This window comes from Nannospalax galili, unplaced genomic scaffold (genome assembly GCF_000622305.1).
Source record: "Nannospalax galili isolate Female #2095 unplaced genomic scaffold, S.galili_v1.0 scaffold1477, whole genome shotgun sequence".
Classification (NCBI taxonomy): Eukaryota; Metazoa; Chordata; class Mammalia; order Rodentia; family Spalacidae; genus Nannospalax; species Nannospalax galili.
In genome coordinates, this window is record NW_008339642.1 from 832122 (window position 1) to 839792 (window position 7671).

General features: G+C 38.5%; 1 protein-coding gene across 4 annotated transcripts in view; it reads right to left on the reverse strand.

Annotated features, from left to right (window-relative positions):
* Plcb1 (phospholipase C beta 1) overlaps positions 1-7671 on the reverse strand; it is an 803221-nt gene that overhangs the window by 317008 nt on the left and 478542 nt on the right. The window lies entirely within an intron of this gene.

The following is a 7671-nucleotide window of genomic DNA, read 5'->3' on the forward strand; positions in this document are numbered from 1 at the left end:
TTTATGAAGAATTTTAGGTTATAGCATACATGGTGCAAGCAAAATTAAGTCATATATGATGGTAATTCTTTGCAACTATGGATGTTTAGAGTAAGTACTGCAAGGAGATGCAGTGCTCTGTTGGGAGTGCTTATTTCTTTTCTTCGCTTTATTATTTTTATTTTATGTGTATGCGTGCACTGCCTGCATGTAGGTAAGTGCACCTGTGTCGTGCAATGCCCGCGGAGGACAGAGGAGGCTATCAGATCCCCTGGAACTGGGGTTAGGGACAGTTGTTAGCTGCCACATGGGTACTGGGATTTGAACCCAGGTCTTCTGCAAGAACAACCAGTGTTCTTAACCGCTAAGCCATCTCTCCAGCCCTGGAAGTGCTTATTTCTACATGGTGAGATTGCTGGTGCTTTTTTCAGATAGAAAGAGCTTCTCAATATTTTATATATTGCATACTCATAAGAATTCAAGGAATTTAGAAAAAAATAATGAAGTGAAATGAACTCTGACTCCCACCAGCCAGAGGCAAGCGGGGGGACATGATGGAGGTGATCTTTCTAGACCAGTGCTGTCTAAAGGAACTTTAGGGGTGATGGCCTAATCCATGTCTGTGCTATACAATATGGTAGCTGTGAGACACATGCGACTACGAAATATTGAAATTTGGCCATTGCAACTCAGAAACTGAATTTTTAACTCGATTTGATTAAATTCAGATTAATTAAATGTAATTAACTTAATTTAAAATAAAATTATCAAATGAGGCTATTGGCTACATAGTCGGATAATGAAGCATTAAACATTTCTCTTCATGGAAATGTTTGCAAGTGACGGTATGTAAATACAATGAAATATACATACTTATCTGTAACTTGTCCAACTGTCAGTATGTTGATGAACTGATTATGAATATAGGAATACACAATTTAATTGCTTTTGCAGTATCCCATTATATTGATGTATCATAATTTATTTAACTCATCTCTAATCATTGGGTAGGAATTACTTTTATAGACAATGTTTCAATGAACATCTTGTGTGTGTGTGTGTGTGTGTGTGTGTGTGTGTGTGTGTGTGTGTGGTGGTTGGCTTCAGTTGTCAACTTGACACTTTAGAAAGTGGGAACTTCAATTGGCGAATTTATTTGATTGGCCTGTGAGCATATTTGTGGGGCATTTTCCTGATTGTTGAGCTGTGTTGGAAGGACCAGCCCATTATGGGTGGTGCCACCCTCGGGCAGGATTTCCAGGCCAGAGGAGTAATCTAGTAAGCAGCACTCCTCCGTGGTCTCTGCTTCAGCTCCTGCATCCAGGTTTCTGCCCTGAGCTCCTGCCCTGTCTTCCCTTGATGATGGACTCTCACCCGGAAATGTAAAGTGCAATAAACCCTTTCTTCCCCAAGTTACTTTTGATCATGGTATTTATCACAGCAACAGGAAAATAACTAGAACAGTATGACTGGTGATCTACTTGGGATAAATCCCTAGTGTGGAACAGCAAGGTCAAAAGAAATATTGATATTTCAACTTATGACCGACACTGTTTGATGTTCTTTAATGGTTGTTTTCTAGTCTGTAACCTCTTAAATAGCACATGTGGTCACCCACAGAGGTTACTGGCTTCTTTATTCTTCCTTGGTAGTCCACTGAAAGAAAAATCTTGTGTGTGTGTGTGTGTGTGTGTGTGTTTGTATGTGTGTTGTATGCACACATGTATGTGTGGGTATCTATGCCTGAACATGTGCATGTTCATGCCAGAGTAAGATATCGAGTGGTTACTCTACTGGTCTGCACCTTACTTTATTTTTTGTCTTTTTGAGACAGGGTCTCCCTGTAGCCCCAGCTGTCCTGGAACTCACTATATAGACCACGCTGGCCTTGAACTCAGAGAGATCCGCCTGCCTCTGCCTCCCGAGTGCTGGAATTACAAGTGTGCGCCATCACGCTCAGCAGCAACTTACTTTTTTATTGATCGATTTATTTTTATTTTTGGTGTATGAATGTTTGGCCTGCATGGATGTAAGAGCACCATGTGCCTGCAATGCCTGAGGATGCCAGAAGAGAGATCAGAACTGGAGTTATGGATGTTTGTTAGCTGCCATGTGGGTTCGAGAACTGGACTGGGGTCCTCTCCAAGAAGAGTAAGTACTCTTAACCGCTGAACCATCTCTCCAGCCCCATCTACAGCTCATTTTTTGAGACAAGATCTCTCTTACTGAACTTGAAGCTTGCTATTTGTGCTAGGCCAGCTGGCTAGTGAGCTCCCCGGGTCTGCCTATCTCTATTTCGGCAGTAGTGGGATTAAAAACACATGTGGTCATGCCAAGCCCTTTTCCTTTTTAAAATGTGAGTGCTGGGCATTTGAACGCTCAGCCTCTTGTTTCCCAGCAAGTGCTCTTACCCACCGAACCACGTCCCAAGTCCCTCATACTTTCATTTTAAGATGTACTAATAGCAGTAAAAACCTCTTCTTAGCTCTTGGCTATTCTCATCGCCCACAGTATAGGCTACTCCAGAAAGGATAGCTTTCCTTTTCCATTCTTTTATATGGTTTTTATTACCCCCTGGCATGGCGTATGTAACTTGTTTTCCCAAACATCTCATTTGGTTTAATTCTTTTCTTAAAAGTATTTTTCTGTTTTGGAATTTAAAAACATTTTGATATTCACATCTATCAATATTATAAATTATATAATTTTTCTAATTATGATCATGGGTAGAAAAGACTTCCTTAACTTGATATTACAAATATATTCAATTTATAGCATTTATTTTCTTTTCTGTTTCAAGTATCTTATAAATGTTTACAAAGGCTAGGTGCTTCTAAAGCATCACTGTATTGTAATATATAGAAAGATACATAAAGGAAATCTTTTTTTCAAAACAAGGAAAGGATTAAGTTTTCTTCTAATGAAAACTTGTGCTAATAGTTTGCTTTTGGTAAGGATTTATAAGCACTAGACCCTTAACTTGTTAGATTCATTAAAAGTCTTATGATCCTGGAAAACAGATGATGCAGAGACCTGAAAGTTCAGTGCTTTGCCACAGTGGGAGGAAGAGCATCTCACACTTACCACCCCTTCCAAGGCACAGGGACTTTTGCAGAAGTTGGCAGAAAGAATGTAAGAGCTGGAGGAAGCAGAGGAGTGTTATCGGGAAGTGTCCTCTGACCACTATGCTGGCAAGCTATAGTCACACCTCCTTCCCACACTCCTCAAGGAGTCAATGGAGTCAGTTACCCCTCCCACTCAATCAGCTGCATGTGGGGGAGGGGCTAAGGATATATAAGCTGAGAATTGAGAACACCACGAGGCACCTCTCTCGCCATTTTGTGCAGCTGTGGGGAAGTCACTGGATCTAATATTTGAGTGTGGACTTTCCAGTACAGCCATAAATGAGGGGGGCGCCCACTCTTTTGTAAATAAACCCCCACCCTATGCTCTGTTAGCAAGCCCAATAAACGCATTAGGGTTTAAAACAAAAAAGAACAGAACTAATGGAATTCTTCATTATTCCATCAAAGTTGACACCATGTTGGCAAATTCTTTGGTTTTTGATTTCTTACTCCTATACCCCCCTTAAATGTCACTATATATATATATGTATTCAAATTCTTTCTGGAAAAATGTGTTAAAATTGCCTCTTTTTGGAATAATAAAAAAATAAATAAATAAGGGAGAAATTCTTGCATACATGCTTTGTCAGCTTTCCAAGCATAAGAACTTTTTGGTTGTTTGGTTTTTCTTTGTTTGTTTTGAGACAGGGGTCTCCCTGTAGCCCCAGCTGGTCTGGAATCCGCTGTGTAGACCAGGATGGCCTGATTTCACAGAGATCTCTCTGCCTCTACCTCTGGAGTGCTGGGACTAAAGGTGTATGCCACCACGCCCAGCTAAAGCAGAAGAATTTTTGGTTGAAAATAAAATTCTACATTCACATTGAGCTTGGTACATAAATAATGAAGAAAAGAAAATAATCAAGAAAGAGAAAAAGATAGGCCAATAGAATGGGAGAAACATATCTGTGAATTCTGCCTAACAAGTGACTTATCACAGATGTTGCTGGTGGGAATGTAAAGTTGTAAAGTAGTACAGCCACTTTAGAGGAGTCTGAAATTCCTTAAGTTGATAAACAGTTACCCATGTAACCCAGCAATTCTAGTCCCAGGGATATGCCCAGAAGAAGTAAATACATTAAAAATTACAACAGAAATTTGACCATAAAATTCAGTAGCGGCATACTCTATAACAGTCAAAAGTTGAAAAATCCATACATGATTGCACACACTTGTAATGCTGGCACTTGGGAGGCTGAAGGAAGAGGAACAACAGAGTTTGAGGCTAGCCTCAACTACATAGTGAGTTATAGGCCAGCCTGGGCTACAGTGTGAGATTTTTGTCTCAAAAATAAACTAAAGTTGAAACACTCCAAATGTTTATCACCTGATGAATAGATAAACAAAACATAGTATAAATATGCAATGGGATATTGCCTGGCAATCAAAGGTAAAGAAACACAAATCATGCTGTACTATGGAGGAGCCTTGAAGATATATGTGCTCAGTGAAAGAAACCAGACACTGAAGACCACATGTTGTGCGATTCCATTCGTATGAAATGTCTAGTATAGTCTAATCCCCACATCCCCTTTTTTTGAAACATTATCTCATATAGGCTGGCCTCAAATTCACCATGTAGACAAGGATGATTTTTAATTCCTGATCCTTCTGCCTCCACCCCCTAAGTGCTGGGATTACAGGATGTACCAGTATACACAGTTTAGAATAGTAATTTTATAGAGACTGAAAGATTAATGGTTGCTAGGGAGTAGGAAAGTCGGGGAGCTGTTCTTGAGTATGGGGTTTCATTTTGGAGTGATAAAAATATTCTAAAATTAGTGAGGGTTGTAAAAATTTGGATACTAAAATCCTGAATATATAAAAGCAACTGCACTGCGCATGTTCTTCAGGCTAATTTGTTGGTTTCTAGATACAAATGTCCATTCTCAGGTATCTGTGTGCCCTGATGAAAAGAGTTCCTTCAGAACATTGCACAAACCTTGGGATTTGGTGGTGAACGGAAGGGAAAGAAAATGGTTGCTGCAGTAGAGCCTGACCCATGTGTTGGAGTCAGCATTTATAATGTATATGTGCAGGCTAGAAAGACACATTTAGCTTGGCATCATGACTTTCGATCTTTCTAGAGCTATACCATACTGCTTCTATTTCATTGCGATATTGGGGGATTTCCAAACTTTTAATCTCATTCTGAGGTTCCAAGTCACAGATGTAAACGGTCTGGCATCTTTGGATCATGCATAGCTATAATATAAGTCTATCAGAAACCAGCAGCCTGAACACCAGCAAACAACATGGATTTTGCTCAACTCATCTATCTGCTTTGTGAATGACTACAAGTGAGTGAAGGGAGGAAGTCGGGAGAAAATGGAACCTTCAGTTCAATAGCTTATTTTTTTATCAGAGGGTAAGAGCAGGGCATTTAATTTCTCCTTCACGCAAAAAGCTTCAGGACTGCTAGTGCCGAGTTTTTTGAGGGATGTGAAAGAAAGGGACCTCTATTGATTTACTTAAAAACATTTTTAGAATTAATAGTGTCAAGTTACATGGGCTGTCACTGAGTTATAATTGATAATTGTTGCAGTGTTCTGCTTATGATAAAACAAATATTGAAGTTACTCAAATACTAGAGACTATAATTAAAATACAGCTTTGTTTTGCAACCAAAATAATTGCCTCTAATATTTTTATTTTTTACTTTTGTGTATCCATTTATTCATTCAGAAATATCTGAGTTGCTGTACTGTGCATGTCACTATGCCAACTGACTTGTGTTTGTGTTTCCATAAAATGCATCTGTGAGATATTTTATAAAAGGCATTAGTGGCTAGGAAAAAGGAAACACAATTGTATAAATCCAAGTGTCATCATTTAAAAATTTGCAAACAAGTGTCACATGATAAGAATGCCCAATTCAGATGAAGATCACAAGAGAAAGAGATTTCTGAGCTGGAACAATTCTCCCTGTGGGCATAGCCTTTTTTTTTTTTTTAAGTCCGAGTTGATTACTAACTCATTTTAAAGTTGATTCACTACCTTGAATAAAGAGAAAAAATTTACTCCACATGGAAGAACTTAAATTCTTTACTGCATCCCCAAGCTCTTTCTCAAAATAAAAATTCTTTTTAATTTACATGTAATATTGGGTCCTAGACTATGAGGGTGGATATGAGGATAGAAGCATATTTGTTACTTTAAATGTAATATTTGTAGATTTATCTTTCAAGGGTTAACATATACATTAAAGATCAGAGTGCAAGAGTGCAATCATCTGACACATCACAACATAATCACCCACACTAGGGTGTAGCACACCCCCAACTCCCCATATATTCTAGGCATTTAAAAATTATTTATGAGTGAAGGATATCTAGGGACACAAATCAGACTCTATAGGCCATATTATATATATAAAAGAGTACAAAATTGGGCAGGGGCAGTCGGGGGAGGTATGAAGAAGGGAGGGGATCTAAATACTGTCAAACTGTATTGCAATGAATTTGCAAACCTTAAATAAATTATTTATGAGGGGCTGGAGAGATGACTTAGTAGTTAAGAGCATTGGCTTTTCTGTCTGAAGGTTCGATTCCCAGCACCCACATGGTGGCTAACAACTGTAACTCCAGTTCCAGGGGAATTCAGTGCTCTCATGCGGGCATTGCACAACATGGGTGTACTTACATACATGCAGGAAATACACTCATACACATAAAAATAGAAATAATAAAATATTTAAAATTATTTAGAGAAATAGCATCTATATATGTATGTGTGTGATGTACAATATGATGTTACATATATAAACATATATATATAAAATGGCTAATCATGCTACTTTAATTACATGTTTCCTTTTTTTTTCTGTGCTCATTTTTCTATATCAACTGACCCTTGAAACTGTGAGCCAAAAAAAAAATCTTTCCTCCTTTTAAGATGACAGTCTCAGGGTGTTTTGTTTTGATTTGTCTTGTGACAGTGACCAAAAGCTGACTAACACAGGTGAGACCAGAAAATTTGCATACATATTCATGTTCTAGAGAATGGTGCTACTGCTAGTCTATGAGAATCATTGATGTTTAAATGCAGACACAGCCAGGTTAAAGCTGACTGTCTTGGGCTCCCTCGTCCTCATGGTGAGAACAGCAGCTTATCTGGAGTCAGGCAGTCATGCTAAACCTCACCAGCTGGAGATTACCCACAAGGCTGTTTGATTTATGTCTCAGAGTCTCACTTCAGGGAAGAGCAAATGTTAACCTGCACTTGGAAGGGAGCCACTTGAAAACCTTAAACACTGGGCTTAGCCATAGATTTAGAGGGATTCATACAAAAGAGAGGCATTTGATTCCAGAAGTGTTCATAATGCTCAGTTCTACTTATACTGAATTAAAGTCAACGAGAGAAAAAAATAAGAGAAACTCTTGATGACTGATGGAAATAACAAATGCAATAATGGGTTATGTGTTGTGAGAGGGTCAGCTTTATTTTTAATGGAGCATGTGTCTTGTTGCAGACAACAGACCTTTCATTTTTTTGGACTTTGGGAGTTTGTAATAGAGGGAAAATGACCCTGCTATGCAAACAATGTAACTTTTGAAAAGGAATTATATAT